Below are 21,709 nucleotides of genomic sequence, written 5' to 3'. Positions count from 1 at the left end.
CGAATGCATCTGGGTCATCCGACATTGACAAATTAGTCTTACGATAACTCTAGATCAAAGAGTAGATAGAATATCTAGGACATCCACATTTACTAATGCATTTGGGCCACTAGTAGAATTAATAATGCATCTAGGACATATAATAGAAGAGACACACACAAAAACTCTATGCTCTAAAAATTAGCCACCTTTAAAAACACTAATAAATTAATCTTTTTAAAAGATTACAAGAAAACATAAAAAATACTATTTGGGCATGGAGAAGGAGGAGGTTTTGGTATACCACGGTAGGGAAGATAATAGAAGAGACACACACCAAAACCCTTAGTTCTATATAGATATCACCGAGATTAGTCAATATAGAACAAAGATGGATATCTCTTGTGGACAAGAACACGACTTGAGGAGATTCAATCCCGATTTCTTCGAAATGACATCGATAATCATCTTCGGGAGGAGGAAAAATATGTCCTTTCCAAGTTTATAGAGCTCAGTTTATTAGAGGAGAGTTTTGTGAGGCAGAAAACGAAACAAAAATGAATATCTCTTGGGGACAAGAACACGACTTTCTTCAATCACAAATGCTCGTCTAGGAATCTTCGGAACAACGACCTTAGGCTTAAGAAAGATAATGGGGATTTCGCACAAGAGTAGGATCAAATTTAGGACATAGCCGTCCAATTTTTTCGGGTCTCATGTTTACGAAAACTAAGAAGCAATGAAGTCACCTTAATACGCTCTATTAGATTGTTGACAAAAATATTTCTACTGAGGATAGTCGGGATTTTGTTAAGGTTGTCTTGAGGGATGAGGTTAGTAAGGCTATGTCTAGTATCCACGGTAATAAGAGCCCCGAGCCCGATGTGTCAACGTGGAGTTCTTCAAAGCCAATTGGGACAAAGTCGGATATGACGTTACAGAAGGGATGATTGAATTTTTTCATAATAGGAAAATGTTAACAAAATGGAACGTTATCGTGCTTTTCTTATTCCCAAAAATTTCATGCCTGAAAAAATAAAAGACTTTCGACCCATTTCTTACTATAATATCGTCTATAAAATCATTTCTAAAATTCTCGCTAAACGCTTTTAGAAAGTGATTTCTAAGATAGTGGGTCTAGGACAATCTGCTTTCATACCCGGTAGATCTATATCGCATAACATCCTTCTAATGCAGAATCTTCTAAAGGGTTATGGGAGAAGAAAGATTTCACCTCGAGTTGCATTTAAAATTGACATTCATAAGGCATTTAACTTTGTTAAATGGAGAACTATTCATAACTTTCTTGTTGTTTCTAATGTTCCTAGAATTTACATTGATTGGATTATGTAGTGTGTCTCTACCTCCCGCTTTGTTGTCTGCGTTAATAGTGTGCATGGTGGCTACTTCAAGGGCGAAAATGGTGTGAGGCAGGGTGACCCTCTCTCTTCTTATATTTTCGTGTTGATCATGGAGGTCTTTGAGAGTGTCCTAATGACATTCCGAAAGAACCGCCATTACACTTTCCACTCTTTTTGCGAGGAGGAGAATATTACTCACCTTTGTTTTGCAGACAACATGTTCTTACTTGCTCATGCCGATGTTGATACCATTTAAACTATAAAAGATGCGCTTAACTTCTTTTATGATGTTACATGTTTATCAATTAATATAGATAAGAGTTCAGCATTTTATTGTGGTGTCGACGACGAGACTAAGGTGAGGATTCATGACATTATGGGCATTGATGAAAGGTCATTTCTAGTCCGTTACTTGGGGATTCCACTCATGGCAAGGCATATTCAAGTCGTTCATTGTAGGCCGCTCATTGAGAAGGTCAAAAATGTGATAATGAGTTGGTCTATCAAGAAGCTATCTTACGTAGGAAGGATCAAATTAGTGGATAGTGTGGTCATGGGGCTGATCGGTTATTGGTCTCAACAAATCGTTCTTCCTAAAAGGGTTATGCGGGAGATTGACACTTTGTTACGTGACTTAATTTGGGGAAGCCATGATCGGGGGAAAAAATATAAGTGGTCCGATGTATGTAAACCAAAAGATGAAGGCGGCGTTGGGTTGAGGAGCTGTGTTGAATGGAACCGGGCTGTTACTTACAAAAACTTATGGGCATTAAAAACGAAGAAAGATTCCTTATGGGTTAAGTGGGTGCACTCGCGGTTCATGAAGCGGGAGTTAAGCATTTGGACGTGTAGAATAACCGATGATATGGCTTGGTCCTTGAAGAAGATCTTGAAACTTAAAAATATCATTGGTTCAATTTTTGACATCCGGATTGGTGATGGGCGTGACACTCTTTTGGCATGACCCGTGGTTTGAAAATAGAACTTTGATTAATAGAGATGAATTTCAAAACTTGAGGATTAGAAGGGACTGTGCGACTTCTACGGTTCATGACATACACTACGGGCTTTGGGTTTAGACTATTACTCGGGTTTTGGAAGGTAAACGAATTGTTGAAAATTTGAGCGGTTTCAACCTTTGTAATAGGGCTGATGTCCACTCGTGGAGAGCGGAAGAGAATGGGAAACTCAAGTGAAGTGTGATTTTGAATTTTATACGGGAAAGAGGTAAATTCGTGAGTTGGGCTTCTCTTGTATGGTCTTCTAGAGTTATTCCAAGACATCGATTTATACTTTAGCTTGCTTTCTAGCGTAGGCTAAACACTTAGGATCACGTTCTTGCATACATGGATATCCTGGATGCTAGTTGTGTCCTTTGTAGTGGGTCTTCCGAATCAATCAAAAATCTTTTTTGGAGCTGCCCATTTGTTAAATCCATTTGGAAATTATTCTCTTTGGCTATGGGTATTGGGAGTTTGTCGGAGTCTTGGGAAGAGATCATAATTGCTTCCCATGCTTTCCTCAAAGGTAATAAATTCCACGCAAATGCCTTTCAGTGCGGATTTGCAGCCATCATTTATCGCTTGTGGACCGAGAGAAACGCAAGAGTCTTTGGTAGAGTTCGTCGTAACATTGAGAGAGTTTGGAGCAACATAGTCTTCGATTGTGGGGCGCTCATTAGAAGTGGAGACGAATTTCTAAGGACGAGCGGGAGTGGAACATATGTCATGAATGGAAGGTCAACTATGATGAAGTCACGTTTATGAAATATTTCAAGGTTAGATAATTCCTATGCGTTTGTTTATAATTCGTTTATGTCATTATGTTTGATTGTTTACATGTTTAATTCCCAAAACTTTAGTCTAACTTTCTAGGTAGTTAGAAAGTTAGACGGAACTATGGTCGTTTTCTTCCCATTTTTGAGATTTTTAATAAAATGACACTAAGTCGTTTTTCCAAAAAAAACAATTGAGATATAATTTATCTACTACTATTAATAATATATGTAATATTCTTGATAATTTTCAAATAAGTCTTTACGACATTCACAATGTTCTCTTACTTTTTTATTTTAAATATGTGTTGTAACCTAATACATTACTCATTAATTTCGTTTTAAGGTTTAATTATCATTCTCGTCGTATTTAAATAGTAAGTCGGTTTGAGCGTTTTCAATGACACTAAACCGACCAATCAAACAATTGTGATGGCATTGATAAAAAGAAAATTGTGATTAATACGATTTAATTTTAATGGTTTTGATTCATTTTGTAAAGTTTAGTCAGTTTGAGAATTTTAGATATGCTAAAATTCTCGGAGACTAAGATAATTTACCTATCCTTTCTTTTTAGCCTAATGCAATAAGAGGTGGATGGATACTCACCTTAAGGTCCTGAATTCGAACCCCTGTTAGGCACCAAGTTTTACGCCCCAACACTAATAATAAAAAAAAAGAATATTTACCTTCACAAGTTATACTTAGTGAGTAATTGATAATACCTTCATTATCTATTATTACTAATTATTTTAGAAATTGAGTTATTCTTCATTACATAGATGTAAATATCAATATTTGTTAAATAAATATCATTTTTGTTATATTTTTATTTGCATATGTAGGTACATAAGTAGATATTATCAACTAGACTTAAACATTTGGTCAAGTTCGGCCCATTCGTGCTAGAGATTTTCTTCCCCAACTTGTACGGCTCGACCCATTCGGGTTGAAGACTTTTCTTTTCATTGCATGGTACAAATTGATTATTATTACTCTTCAAATTTAAGTCAATCAAAAAAAATTATAAACTTAATGTTCTTACAACAACCCAAAAAAATGATTTTGTTACAGTCTGGTCAATCAAAAAATACTAAGCTTAATTCATATTTTATTTTATCAAGTTGTTATTCTTTTTCACAAAAACAAAAATCATTTTAATTTATCAATATCACTATAATTTAGAACAATATCATTAACATTAACTATTTTCCTTTTAAATCATTAAAATGATTTAAAAGGCTAAACCTAAGAAATAAAGTATATAACCTAAATGTGTGATTTCAAATACTAAAATATTTTACTTCATTTTTCTCATTATTTGGTAATGGGTTAACTTTAACGAGACTTAAAATATACCTAGTTAATTACACTCTTTACATTTTGTCACAAATTTTAGAAACTTGTATTAAAAATAATTTGATATATAATTTTCAATCCAAATTTTCGTGTTTAACAATTTTTCTATGATTTGATAATTGACACAATTAAATGTACATAACATTACCATTTGTTTTCATATTTCATAAGAGTTTAAATGTATTTCTTTATAATAATTTAAATTTTTAATATATTACAATTTTTATATAATTTTATCGTTTCTAGATAATTAGGTATAATCGTGTCCAAATTCATGAAATACATAATTGTAGTGATCATTTTATACCAACATCAAATTGAATATATAATATATATATGTATTTTCTTGTAAAATTTATTTGTAATAACATAAATTTAATTTAGATCTAAAATCTAAATAAGAAAAAAAAATTCCAAAAAAATAATTTTATTTCATAAAAGGTCTTACAATTACATTGTCCAATCCAATATATCAAAACAAAACTACTTCTACAGCCTTATTGATTAGTTTTACAATACATAAAAGAGACCTGATTCAAGGAAAAAATCGTTTTCCTCAATTTAGATGAGGATGAGTAAGAACGGTGATAAATCTAAGCTAAAAATATTAACCACGTATACCAACACAAACTTGAGAATACAAGGAGATACAAAAAATGTCATATAAATTACACTTTTTAAAATATTACAAACATACATAGAAAATAATAATAATAATTAGGGTATGGAGAAGGAGGTGGTTTTGTATACCTATATAGTGTGGGGGCACTATGATAGATGTGACACAACACCAAACCCCTCAGTTAGACTATCACTGACATTTAATTTTTAAGTGTTCTTTTTAAATGATATTTGAATATTAACATGACTTTGATCTTAAATGATTAATGTAAAATTTTGAGAAATCGAAAACTGCTAGGCAGAATAAGAAAAAAAGAAGACAAAAGAGAGAAAAAAATAATTAGGATGAGGGTTTTGAGGCCCGTGTCTTTTTATTAATATATTAGATGTAGGTATAAAATATATGTCTTTTGTCCAATTTTATCAATTATTTATAAATTATTCAATATTAATCTCAGTATGAAAAAATAATTATTTATTAGTTACTTGTTTTTTAAAATTTATTATAGTAATTTTAATAATTATTATTCTTAAAATTAGTGGTCTAAGACTAAGATAACATACCTATTTGGTGGTTCTAGTTTAATGATAATTACATTTCAAACAATTTTTAATCTTATTGTTGTTAATTTTTCATTGTCATTTTAAATTATCAATATGTTTATTGTTTATTCTTTCATAATTTTTTTAGATTAAATTGATTTTTTTAAGTTAGATTAAACATTTTCATGTTGATAGATGTTCATTCTAATGAAATAGTGAATATAAAATGGGATATCAAAAATAATGAGATTGCACTTAAGCATCAAATAATTCAATACTCATGAAGAGAATATATTTATAGCTACCATCTTAGATGGTTGTTGTTTGATGATTATTACATTTTAGAATATTTTGTCAATATGTTAAAATTTCATTTCTAAAAATGATCTTACACCATTAAGAACAAAAAGATTCAATACTATATTTTCTAACGTGCTAAGTTTTTTTTTTCTTTCTAAAAACTAATATAGTAAATGATGTTTGAGAATGAGAATATTAAGAATAAGTTCATCATAAAACAAAATTATTTGTTTCCACAAGATTATACATATTGTTAGCAATTGATGCATTATGTAATTAATAATTCTTTCAAGAATTTAATTATCATTTTCCGAATATATTAATTCACAAGTGGTATACACCCCAATACTAATAACAAATTTTTTTTTTACCTTACATTTAGTGATAGATTGATAATACCTTCAATATTTAATACTATAAATTATTTTAGAAATTTTATTATTCTTCAGTACAGATGTAAATCTCGATATATGATTAAAAATATTATTCTAGTTGTATTTTCATTTAGATGTGTAGATAATAAGTAGATATTATCAAGAGATTAACATTTGACCAAGTCTCTTCAATTCATGCTAGAGACTTTTCTTCCTTGTTCTTGTACGGCTCGACTCATTCGTGCAGAAGATACAACACGACACAAATTTATTATTATTATTCTTCCAATTTAGGTCAATTAAAAATTTATAAACTTAATGATTTTTTCGAATTTATCAACGAAATTTTTTTTTTACTACAATCAAGTCAATAAAAAAATAGTAAGCTTAAAGTTTTTTTTAATTTATTAATTTCTTATTCTTTTTCTCACAAAAAAAAGTCATTTTAATTTATTAATATCCCTATAATTTAGAAAAATATCACAAATATCAACCATTTTCCTTTTGTTTAATTTATTGATATCACAATGATATTGAGTATTGAATCTTTTGTTTTTAATTTTTCAAGTTCATTCTTGTTAATTTATGTAATACCAAATTTAGTGAACGATTTATACTACCAAATTATGTAGTGAACAATTTTAGTGAACAATTTATACTACCAAATTATGTAATATTGTTGATTCATTTTAAAATTTAGTTATTCTTCATTACACTGATATCAATCATAACATTTAGTTAAAAAAATTATATTGTTTGTGGTTTCATTTGAATGTGTAGATATACATAAATAGAGTTGGTCCACTATAGTTCTACATTTGACCCAATATGGAACGCCAGAGAATTTTCTTTCCCAATATCATTCTGTGACAGAAAACTTCCTTGCGTATGCAAAAATTAAATATTATTTTCTTTTCAAAGTTCAGATCAATCAAAAAAAAAATTATAAACTTAAAAATATTTTTTTTAATTTATCAATTTAATTTTCTTTTTCAAAATTTCAAATTAAGTCATTTTCATTTAAAAATATTTTTATAATTTAAAACAATATCACAAACATAGACCACTTTTTCCTTTGTCTCTTTAGAATGATTTAAATGAATAAGTGTCTTTATAATATAAATCTAAGGAACAAAGCATGTAGTCTAAATTTGTGATATTAAATGATAAAAATGAGAAAATTTTATTCTATATCTCATTATTTGTTTGTGGGTTACCTTTATGAATAATTAAAATATATGTTGGTAGTTACTATTTGATTTTTTTTTACAAATTTCATACTTTTCACATAATAATTACAATTTGCTCAGGTTTTTTCTTTTGTTTAAGCGGTTTTTCTCCGGTTTGATCGTGGAAGAGGCATATGATTATTTATATTCCGCGCCTAGATTCCACCCCAAAACATAATTAAATATATAAACGAAAATATTATTTAATAAAAGTTTTAAGTTTATATTTTTAAAAATAATTTAAATTACAATATATTACAATATAAGTTATATATAATATATATTTCTTAATCTATTTAATAAATTAGTGAATAGATCAAACTGACTAATCGACCATTTGAAATTTATATTGTTAGATATCGCCTTCTTTATCGTGTTTGATCACACAAACACTTATACAATATTTCATTGTTACGTGGAAGGAGTGAAAACTTATCATGAAAAGGTAGCATGATTCTTAGCAATATTGAAGCTGAGGTAACTTTTTACTAAAAAAGTTCATGTTATTTTTGTAAGTACAACGAAATAAAACATGATATTAGAATAATAAAATAGACAAAAAGAGAGAAAAATAATTATAGAACACTTACAACAAAATAATTAACATGCACGAAAGTTTTAAAGAAGGGAGATGATTACTCCACCAACTATCCAAAACAAATTTTAGATTAGTGTCATATATGTAATTATACATTATCTATTTATTGTTACCTTTTAGATCCTTAAACTATTTAAGGGTTTGATGAATGTTTATTTATATTTAATCCAATTCCTTGTTTGAGGAAGAAAATAACCCTTTATCATATCATCACCAATCATCAACACAAATACTAAATTGTTTTATTTAATTCATATTCACTTAATATAAAATATATTTATGTCTTTAACCCAAATATATCATTTAGACCATCTTCAACCCAACAAACTCATTCTCAAACTCAAAATACATTAAACGTCACATAAAACAGTAATTCATCTCTAACTAAGAAATTCATTTATAAACTCAAAAGAATATTCTTAGAATATTCACTAACTTTTTAACCTAATTAATTTTATCTATATATTTATCAACTTTACATATTTAACTCTCAATCTTTTCTCAATCATTTAATAAAATTAAGATAAAATTAAGTATATATCAATAATTCATACACAACAAAATAAATATTATTAAAAATAAATTATATAAACAAGATTAATATATAAAAGATTATATAAAAAAATAAAATTAAACCTATAACTTTAAACTCAGTTGCTAAATGTTAAAATATAATAAGATCTGAAATATATATAAATTGTCTTTTAGTGGATGAATAGTATAAATACATATATGCGTTTTCAAGAGAGAGAAATTGATCAAAAACTTATGAGTATGATGGTGGGTTGAACCTTCCAAACCCAAAATAGGTTTGCATATGTCGTTGGTTTGGAGACGGTGTTATTCATAAAATATGATTTTTTTTAACTACAACATTAAATATGTTCTAAGTCTGGTTTGGATTGGATAATAGATGTTGTCTACTCATCCTACAATACAATAGTCAATATGCCCAAAGAACAAAAAATACTTCTTAGGGGAGGTAAGATGTAGTAAACCTTATATACAAACTAATTTGTTAAATTAAATGCAGCCAAATACAAATTTAATGTTAATTGATTATAGAAAATGTATGAATTTGAGGCCTTATACGATAAGAAGTTGAATTTGAACGAGAGTCAAAAGGAAATTATATATTTTTGATGTATAATCTTGATTTAAAAAATGAGATTAACATAAAATAAATTTTGATATTTTGTTATGATAAAATAAATAGGAAAATATTGTTACAATATTTTAGAGACTCTTTGTCAAGATATTGATATTGATCTAGTTGAGACTTATTTAAAAATGGAGTTGGACATTGAAGCTCACCAATAAAGTTGTAAAAGTAGTATATGATTGAACAATGTACTTGTAATATCTTGTAATATAAGAATAAAATTAAATTAGTTGAAATATATTTTACTGTTTAGATATTAGATCTAAATTAAATTTATCATATTACAAATAAATTTTACAAGAAAATACATATATTATATACTAAATTTAATGTATGTATAAAATGATCACTACAATTATGTATTTCATGAATTTGGGCACGATTATATGAAATTCTCTTGAAATGATTAAATTATATAAAAATTATAATATATTGAATATTTAATTTATTATAACGAAATAAATTTAAAACTCTTAAAAATATAAAAAAAAATAGTTATATTATATATTTAATTGTGTCTATTATCAAATCAGAGAAAATCTGTTAAATAGGAAAATTTGGATTAAAAATCTCATATGAGATTATTTGTAATTGATAAATGTATGAAAAAAATTCTAAAATTTGTGACAAAATGTAAAGAGTATAATTAATTATGTATATTTTAAGCATCACTAAAGTTAACCCATTAACCAATAATGATAAAAATGAAGTAAAAATATTTTATCATTTGAAATTACAAATTTAGGTTAGATATTGTTTTTATTACTTTAGTCATTCAAATAATTATAATTTATACAAAAGAAAAAGGGTTGATGTTTGTGATATTGTTTAAATTATAGGGATATTGATAAATTAAAGTTACATTTTATTGTAAAAAAAATTAGAATTTGATTTTTGCGTTGATAAATCTGATAAAACATTATGTTTATAATTTTTTTGATTAACCTAAATTGGAAGAACCATGTCAAGATAAAAAAAGGTCTTCAGCACTAATGAGTCAAGTCGCAAGAATGGAAATGAAATGCCTCTAGCCCGAATGGGCCTGCTTGGCCAAATGTTCAGCTCTAGTTGACAAATCTACATATTTACCTACACATCCAAATAAAAATACAACGAGAATGATATTTTCAAACAAATATTTAGATTTATATATCTGAAATGAAGAATAACTAAATTCCTAAAATAATAAGTAATATTAAATATTGAAGGTATTATCAATTACTCACTAAATTTATAGGTTGTGAAGGTAAATAATCTTTTTTTATTAGTGTTGGAGTGTATAACGCTTTTGTATGAATATATTCAGATAAATAACAATTAAATTCCGGAAAATATTACAAATCACATAATGTAACAACTACTCACCATATGTATAATCTCCTGGAAGAAAATAAATATATGTTTTATGATGTATCATTGTCATTCTTAAACATCATTTACTATAATTGTTTTTAGGAAAATAAAAACCTTTACCATGACAGAAATATTAAGATATTATATTATTCAGAATTTAATATTTTTGTGCCTATTAATGTAAGATCATTCTTACTATGTGCTTTTTTTTTATAAGAATTGTCTATTTACAACATGAGCAATCTTATCCTAATAAAGAATAAAGTTCAAACATAGACCGAATATATTTTGAAATAATAAAAAAGAAAAATATTAATGATTCAAAGTTTTTAAAAACTTCAATAATATTAATATTTATAAAATATTTGAAAATGTAAATATCATGAAACAACAATCATCTAAGATGGTAGCTATAAATATATTCTCTTCTAAAGTATTGAATTATTTAATACTTAATTGTACAATCTCAATCTTTTAGATATCTCTACTGATATCCACTCTTTCATTAGAATGAACCTCTATCAACATCAAAATATTTAATCTAATTAAAAAATATAAATATAAATAAAATAAAATATGAAAAGAATAAATATTAAAAATATTGATAATTTAAAATAACAAAGAAAATTTTAACAATAAGATTAAAAATGTTTGAAATATAAATATCATTAAACCAGAACTATAAAATATGTACGTCATTCGAGTCTCAGATCTAATAACATTTTAGCATATCTAAAGTTCTCAAACCGACTAAACTGTTCAAAACGAATCGAAATCGTAATCATTTGTTTCTTTTAAGAATTAAAAGAGAACTAAAATGACACCCTATAATTATGGTCCCCTCATAAACTCAAAGTACGTCCATATGGAATCGTAACGTTATAATTAAATTGAATATCAAATCATTCATTCTAGTTTTCTTTTTATCAATTCGATCACAATTTTCGGTTGATCGGTTCAGTGTCATTGAAATCGCTCAAACCGACCAAATATTTAAATAAGACAAATAATAATTGAACCTTAAAATGACATTAATGAATAATGTATTATAAATATTATGTTATTAGTGTGATGTTTAATTTTGAAAAAATATGAGTATAATGTAATTATGTTTTAGAAACACATTTTTTTGTTTAGTGAATCTTATAATTATAATAATTTTATATAAATATAATATAATTTTATTTATAAGTGTTCCTTAACAAATTAAACTAGTGAATTTGTTAATGACATTATTGATATATGTTATATTTATTGTTTACAAATTGTGTTACCGTACATTTTATTATTAATATATATATATATAATATTTTTTAATCTATTTAATAAATCAATTAATAGATAATACTGTTCTTCTAAATCTTTAAACTAGATCGATCAAATAGACTATTCGACAATTTGAAATACATATTTTATTATCTGATAATCACCTTCATCACACAAAAATTTATAAAAATTTCTATTGTTAGGTGGAATGAGAGAAAACTTATCATGAGAGGGTAGAATGATTCTTGGCAATATTGAAGTTGAGGTAAGTCTTCATTATTATTTTTTTTTAAAAAGCCCATGATAAATTAAAAATTGATTTATTTAATACAACGAAATAAAAAATGACATTAAAAAATAAAAATAGATAAAAAAATTGATAGGGTATTTATAACAAAAGGATTAACGTTCAGGAATGTTTTCAAGAAGAGAGATGATTTACTCCACCTACTCCACATACTTTCCAAAACAAATTTAAGATAGTATCAATCATGTAAGTATTTATTATAGGTTTATTGTTAGGTTATAGATACTTAAACTCATTAAGTCCTTGTTTGATAACGGGATATTTGAATTTAATCCAATTCCTTGTTTGATGAAGGAAATAACCCTTTATCCCATCATCACGAATCATAAACACATCTACCAAATTGTTTGATTTAATTCATATTCATCAATTAAAATTCCCTTAGTATAAAAGATATTTTATTACTTAACCCAAAGATCTTACTTATTCATCAAACAAGATTTTTTTAAAAATTACATCATTAAACAAGCTCTAAGGCTTGTTTAGATTGTATAATAGATGCTCTCTAAGAAACAAAGAAAATAGTTTACCCCTCTTTCAAAGAAATCGATAATCGGAGAACAAAAATTACTTCTTATGGAAGGTAACATGTAGTAAATATTATATACAAACTAACGTGTTAAAGAAAATACAGTCAAATACATAATGAATGTTAATTTATTATAGATTATACATGGATTTGAGGTCTCATCATAAGTTGTCTTAAATTGGTGTTGCAAAAAAAGAGAATATTAAATAAAAGAAAATTATATGCTTTTAATGTATATCTTGATTTAAGGAAATAAGAATAATACAAAAGAAAATTTGATATTTTTTTATGACAATAAAACTACAAAAATATTTTGAAAATATTTTATTGACTCTTTCAATAGATATTAATATTGACCTAATTGAGTCTTATTTAAAGATGTAGGTGAAACATTAGAAATATGAAGCATTTGTCTTGAGAGCCTCATTTTAGTCATAGTTTTGTATATGTTAGGGTTTTAGGAGACAAAGTGTTATATAAATTCATGTCATGACCATGATGTAATCTCTATTATGATTTCCTTAATAAAGTTTTCTCTTCTTGGTGGACGTAGCTATGTTTTTAATCTTGGTGAAGTACGTTAAAATTTGTGTCTATTTTATTGTTTACATCATCTCTCATATTTTCGTTTAAACAAACTGGTATATGAGCTTCAGATTATTCAATGGTTTGTCTTTTCAATTGAAATGACAACAGTAAGTATTAAAACTAACAAGTTTTAGAGGAGAATGCAATATGGCATATTAAGATGTGGGTTGTACTAAAATAACAAGGTTTATGAGCTCGTTGAAGTTGTCGACAAGAATAAAAATAACCGCTGAGATGACTATTCTAAAAGAGAAGATGATGTTGAAAATAAAAATGCGGGTTCTGCTGAAATAATATGCTTATTGGATCGTTGAAATTGTTAGTAAAAGAAAAAGAAATCTTTGAGATGGTTATTCTCGAGGAATAGAATAACAAATTAAGATATGAACTCTACTGAACTAACATGGTGTTGAATTATCTCTTTATCTTGTATTAGGTGCAATATTGCTTGCACTCAATATGTTGCTTTGTTTACACTCAACATGTTGAGTGTTGTCCGTCCTTAACTTTTATTACATTCAATGTCATTTAAATAACTTTGTTTACACTCAACATGTTGAGTGTTGTAAGTCTTTATCTATTATCACACTTAATATATTTTAAATATCTGGATTTCTCATGTAAACTTTACCTCATTATCTAAAGAATATTTTCCCTATCTCAAATTTTTACATGGTATCAGAACAGGTTTTAGCATCTTGAAGAAACCTATTTACATTTTTCCGCTGCCTCCTCCAATGGTGGAAATAGACATGGAGGAGAACTCAAATTATTCAATAATATCATATTTTTCCAAACTTATTTAACACAAATCCCAGTGCGTTATTTGATCTATTTTTTTGGCAGTTTCGTCATTTCGAAACTGCATTTCAGTCAAATCTGTATCGAGCATTGTCTCCTTGTCTCGAAAGATTTCATCTAACATTTCATTTGTCCAACAAATTATCACTTTTTACTTCAACAGTTGAGCCAAGAACCAAGAGCCAAGAGCCAAGTGCCAAGTGCCAAGTTCCAAGTGTCATGTGCCAAGTTCCAAGTGTCAAGTTTCAAGTTCCAAGTGCCAAGAGCCAAGAGCCACTCCTCTAACAAAGTGAATCATGGATTAGAATCTGTTAAATTGAAAGAATATCATCAACATTTCCATCTTCTCGGCAACATCCTCTCCAATCTCATAGTTGCCCAAGGCCATTCCTATTAAGTGATTGACATTTCCATCAAAGCTCTGGCCAAGTCGATTTGAGGAAGTATGTGGCAAGTTGGGCATTCTCAATATCTATTACCCAATTTGAGGGGGAGAGTTGAATTATCTCTTTATCTTGGATAAGGCGAAATTTTTCTTACACTCAACATGTTGCTTTGTTTACACTCAACATATTGAGTGTTGTTCGTTTTTATCTTTTATTACACTCAATGTCCTTTAAATAGCTTTGTTTACACTCAACATGTTGAGTGTTGTTAGTATTTATCTATTATCACACTCAATATCTTTTAAATATTTGGATTTCTCATGTAAACTTTAACTCATTATCTAAATAATATTTTCCCTATCTCAAATTTCTACACATGACTTATAGGGTCGTTGAAGTTATCGGTGGGACCAAATAAAATCGTTGAGATGGTTAATTAAAGTAGAACTCACATTCAATAATTTTGTTGTCTTGTAGGTAATGTCATTATAAAGGTCTTAGAAGAGGAGACAAATACATATGAGACATCATAAAGTATACAAGTCAAGGTGGAAATTTATTGAATAGACTTGAATATTTTAGTTAATCAAGAAGTTATTAAGTTGTCTTGGAGACAACTCTAGATCTTGAAGAGAGAGGATAGAACATCTGGGTCATCCGACATTGACCAATGCATCTAGTCCATCTAACATTAACTAATGCAATTGGTTCATCTCTAAATTGTTTAATGCATATACCATGTTGTATTGACTATGTATCTGGGAAATCTAACATTGACTAATGCATCTGGGCCACCTCTAGAATTCACTATTGCATACAGTCCATCTTTAGCATTAACAAATGAATCTATGGCATTCGACATTGACGAATTCATCTGGTCCATCCGACATTGACTAATGCACATTTGTGTGTTGATTAATGCATATAGGCAATCTGACATTGACTAATACGAATTAGCCATCTCTAGTACTGTGTAATGCATCTGGGCCATCACGCATTGATAAATGCATATGAGCATCTATCATTGACTAATGCAATTGGAACATCTTTAGCTTAACGAATGAATTTGGGTTATCCAATATTTACTAATAGATTTAGGTCATCCAATATTGACTAATGCATTTGAGCCATTCAGCATTGACGAATCCATCTAGTCCATCCGACACCAACGAGTGCATTTGGGTCATCCTGTATCGACGAGTACATCTGAGTCATCCGATTTCGACAAGTGCATCTAGGCCATCCAACATCGACGAGTGAATCCTTGTCATTCGACATTGACAAGTGCATCTAGGCCATTCGACATTAATGAATGTCTCTAGGCTATCCGACATCGACGAATGCATCTTGGCCATCCGACATTGACAAATTCATATATTAAGTTGTCTTAAGAAAACTCTATATGAGAGAGGAGATAGAATATCTAGGCCATCCATATTTACTAATGTATTTGGGCCACTAGTAGAATTAATAATGCATCTAGGACATATAATAGAAGAGACAAACACTAAGCTCTAAAAATTAGACAACTTTGAAAACACAAATAAATTAATCTTTTTAGAAGATTACAAGCAAACATAGAAAATACTATTTGGGCGGGAGAAGGAGGCGGTACTGGTATACTGCGGTGGGGCACAATAATAGAATAGACACACACCAAAACCCTTAGTTCTATATAGACCATCAACGAGATTATTCAATATAGAACAAAGATAGAACGATATAATTAGTCACATACCTACATAGAACAAATGCATTAGTCCTTGCCGAATGACCCAAATGCACTCGTCAATTCCAAATAGCATAGATTCATTCGCTAATTCCAAAAATGGAACGAACACATTAGTCTATGAAATAGATAACCCAAATGCATTATTCAAGGATGATATAGGTGAACAAGTTTGATTTGAATAGCACATCCCTGAATTGATTGAATCCATATCCCTTTCTTAGTCGAAGATTGGAAAAGACTTATTTTAATCACAAGATTGATCGAATCCCATGTGGAAGGGCTCTCTCAATGGATAAATGGTACGCCAGAGATAGCATGTTGATGACTCCCAAGATTTCTTATTGACAATATCGTTTTGCACTACAATATCGACTCATCACATCTTGGGGTTGAAGAAGGTCCCAATGGTTCATTTGTTCGCTAATTCAAGTGAATGAATGAAAATGGAATACACTTTTCAGTCTTCTTACAGAGCGCGGGATGGCTTTTCTGACAAGTGTCCCTATTTCACGAGCCAAGAAAAGGATAAGAATCATGAACATGAACAACTTTAGGGTTAAGATATGGCTTTCTTTTTTGAGGATAGGGTAGTGGTCATGGTTCACTAATATGCAACACTTTCCTTTTGCTAAAGCTGATACAACACGATGAACAACTTTAGGGTTAAGATATGGCTTTCTTTTTTGAGGATAGGGTAGTTGTCATGGCTCACTAATATGCAACACTTTCCTTTTGCTAAAGCTGATACAACACGATGAACAACTTTAGGGTTAAGATATGGCTTTCTTTTTTGAGGATAGGGTAGTTGTCATGGCTCACTAATATGCAACACTTTCCTTTTGCTAAAGCTGATACAACACATTTGTTGGTGAACTATAACAATGATTAAAATATATGTAATTAGTTACAATTTAAAATTTTTCTTTTTATAATAATTTGATATTTCAATATATATGACCGTATAAATTATATAGAAACATTTTTTCATAAAATTTTATATCAGAGAATACGATAATATAATTGTAGTCACGGATAAATCCTAATTATTTTATACCTAAATCACATTGAATGTATGATATATGTGTCTTCTTATAAAATTTATTTGTAATATCATAAATTTAATTTAAATTTCTAACCATCAAGAACACATTTCTATTAAATTAATTTTATTTTATCAAATAATTATAATTATAATTACATTCCTTAATCCTATACATTAAAACAAAACTAATTTTACAACTTTATTGGTTATCTTTGCAAGACTTTAAATGATCTGATTCAAGAAAAACTTGATTTTCCTCATTTCATATTAAGGATAGTAAGAACCATGATGAATCCATATCTCCTAAAACTAGTTAGGTCTAAGAACACAATATTTTTAGAAGGTTACAAGCATACATAAGGAACAATGTTTGCTTTATTCTTCATCCATTCTTGGAATTCTTCCCATGTTTTTGGAAAGTTGATGATGTTCATGTTTACAAACTAGTTTTGAAATATGAATTTTATGGTGTTGATATAAAAAAGATGGTTCAATATTATTTTTTAATAAATATTTCATATATATTTTAATATATAATAACACTTAAGTTTAAGTATAACTATATGTAGTTTTGAAATATGAATTTTATGGTGTTGACATAAAAAAGACGCTTCAATATTATTTTTTAATAAATATTTCACATAAATTTTAATTAATATTTTGACTTTTAATGGATAATAAACTGTTTTCGAAATTTTTGAGAGAATAAAGTAGAAATTGAAATAATTGTGATCAAAAGAAAAAACAAAAACATATTTTGCTAAAATATTATTTTTGCCAATTTAAGATAAAGTGATAATTTACGTTAAAAAAATAGAAAAATTAAATTAATTTAAAAGAACAAAAAAACTAAAATTTTAAATAAAATGACCATATTTGTAATAATTTATTTCAATTGTATCTAAAATAATTATAATAAATATAAGATTAAATGATTTCACACAATATTAAAAAAATGGAACAAATGAAAAAATAATATTGATACTATAAAATTTATGTAATGATTTAGTATTATTTTTTAATAGATATTTCATATATATTTTAATTAATATTTTCACTTTTGATGGATAATAAACTGTTTCCGAAATTTGTGAGAGAATAAAGTAGAAGTTCAAATAATTATGATCAAAAGAGAAAAAACACAAACTTATTTTGTTAAAATATTGTTTTTGCCTATTTAAGATAAAGTAATAATTTACGTTAAACAAATGGAAAAATTAAATTAAATTAATAGAACGAAAAAACTAAAGTTTTGAATAAAATGACCATATTTGTAATAATTTGTTTTAATTATATCTAAAAAAATATTTCTATAATAAAAGTTATAATAAATATGAGATTAGATAACTCTACACAATATTAAAAAAAATGGAATAAATGAAAGAACAATATTGATACTATAAAATTTATATAATGGTTCAGTGTTATTTTTTAATAGATATTTCACATATATTTTAATTAAAATTTTGATTGATAATAAATTGTTTCTAAAATTTTTGAAAGAATAAAGTAAAAGATGAAATAACTATGTTTAAAAGAGAAAAAAATACAAACATATTATTTTTACCTATTTGAGATAAAGTGATAATTTACGTTATAATAATGAGAAAATTAAATTAAATTAATAGAACGAAAAAATTAAAATTTTGAATAAAATGATCATATTTGTAATAATTTATTTCATTTGTATCTAAAAAACAATCTATAAAAAAATTATAATAAATATGAGAATAAATGACTCCACACAATATTTATAAAAATGGAATAAATAAAAGAACAATATTAAAAAAATTCGAACTTATATATTTAATATATACAGTGCCTAACAATTATTATACTATAAAATTAATGTCAAAACACAATATAAAAACATAATATAATGGTAAAATTTATGTAATAAAATTCAAATGATTATTAATTTTTTATAATTCATATTTAAAGATGTAAATAAAAGAAATGAAACTTAAATGTGTTAATTTTTTATATAACAAAATTTAACTAAGATAATAATTTATGTTTATTTTATTTGATAATTTTTTTAAACTATTGAATATAGCAATCATTAATATATTGTATATTGTGATTCAATTTATTTTTTTATAAAAGTTATTTTTTTTAATTTTATGTCTTAGTTATTTTGCTTATATATTTGTCCGTTTGCATCGCACGGAAATCCTTCTAGTATTCATTAATAGTGGATTGTTTGTTGGTTGAGTTAATTTGTTACATTAAATGTATTAAAAATCGTTGTGGTTAGGAGGTATTATTTGTATGGTTCATTAAGTTATAAATAGTGAAAATGTGACTTCCAGTTATGAAAATTATTCATTGATAAAGGTGGGTGCATTGAACAAACTTGTATGAGAGTGCTTTAATTTGAATTTTAGAAACTGTTGGTGTTAAATAAAGTGAGAGTTTTAATTTATTTTTAAGAAATAGAAACACCAAGAATTGTTTCGAGAGTTTATATTGTCTTTTGTTATTATACTTTTGAATACATCTAAAATCGTCTAGGTCGAGAAATCGACTCATATTGCAATTAGCCTCATACCTTACTCTTGAATATCGAGGGGGCGGGAAACCAAAATGGTAGGTTAACCTCAAGTCAATCTCTACTCTAAGATAGTAGACCTAAACCTACTTCAATATTTGAAAGTCACCATCTATTTTTACTCTTTGAAAAATAAAGAAATGAAAATATTTATAAAAAATCATTTTAGATTCTTTATTTGGTAGAGTGTGCGAAATGGTCTCGACATTGTGACTCACACATCGTATGTACAAATGGATGGTCTCTACTCCGAAACAATTGATCGTTTAAAACATGAAATTTATTATTATTTATTTAATAATCCAACTCCTAGGAATACTTCTATGTTTGAGAACCTATTTCTATCATACGTCTAAGGAACCATGCCTAATCTATTTTTAAACATTCAAGTAGGTGTAATTGTTCAGTTCTATTTCTGTGAACTTAACAGAGTCAGTTATAGTGACCTGTTACTGTGAAAAAATATGCTAGACGCGCTCGTTTAGGATATCCATATTCATACATATCGACTAAGAGGAAAATAAGTAAAATATGAAATTATTCCAAAGTTCGATATTAATACATTGAATGGTAAAATAAAATATAAAATTTTATATTTTATATTTTGTTTTCGATATTTTTTTTGTCATAATACTCAAATTTTGTGCTCAAAAAGTTTAGATAAATAGAGAAAATATTTGAAATGAATCTTAAAATCGAAATAATTTCTCGTTTTGTTTAGAAAAATATTTTAAACAATTCTCTATTTTTTCAACATTTTTAGAAAATAGTTTAAGGCGTTTAAATGATTTAAATGGTTAAGATCTTTATACTAGAAATTTAGGGGGAAAGCATCTATCTAAAATTTGCGATTTCAAATGATAAAAATGAGACATTTTAACAATTTTCTTTGTATTTGTTTGTAGGTTAGTTTTAGCAATGATTAAAATATCTGTATTTAGTTACTATTTAATTTTTTAATATCATACTCTTCACTTAACATTTACAATCCGCTCGGTTTGTTTCGTTTAAATAATTTTTTCTGCAATTTGATCGGAAATGAGATATATGATTATTTATATCCCGCGTAGACTCTGGCCGAACACATAATTAAATATATAAACCAAAATTCTTTTTTATTTTCATATTTTAGAAATGTTTTAAGTTTATCTTCTTATAATAATTTGAATTTTTAATATATTACCGTATAAGATATAAAGAAACAACTTTTTATAAAATTTTATATTATAGAACATAATAATTAGAGTCCCTCACGAATCCTTAATTATTTTATATCTGAATAAGATTGAATATATGATATATGTGTCTTCTTATAAAATTTATATGTAATAACATAAATTTAATTTTAATTTCTAACCATGAAGAACACATTTAAACCAATGTAATTTTATTTCATCAACAAATTAAAATTACAATTACAATATTCATGAATCCTATACATTAAAACAAATTTCATTTACAACTTTATTGGTTATTTTGCAACACTTGAAAAGATTTGATTCAAGAAAAACTCGAATTTTATCATTTCATATTAAGATAATAAAAAACATGATGAATGAATCCTAAGCTCTTAAAACTAGAATTGTCTAAGGACACAAATATTTAGAAGTTTATAAACATTGGTAAGGAACAATAGTTGAGGCATGGAGAAGGAAGCGTGGTTGATATACAACTATCAAAGCAAGTTGATAGAGACAATGCAACACATAAAGTCTTATAAATAAATTAGTTGTAAGTATAAAATATTTTTTTTTGTGTAACAATTATTTATTAATTAATAGATATTATAATCAATGAAAATAAATTATTTTATAACAATTAGTCAATTAAAAGAAGTTAATTCTATATTAGTTA

The sequence above is a fragment of the Impatiens glandulifera genome, chromosome 3, assembly GCF_907164915.1.
Source record: "Impatiens glandulifera chromosome 3, dImpGla2.1, whole genome shotgun sequence".
NCBI classification, from domain to species: Eukaryota; Viridiplantae; Streptophyta; class Magnoliopsida; order Ericales; family Balsaminaceae; genus Impatiens; species Impatiens glandulifera.
The sequence above is the reverse complement of the archived record's forward strand: the minus strand, read 5'-3'. Positions refer to the sequence as shown.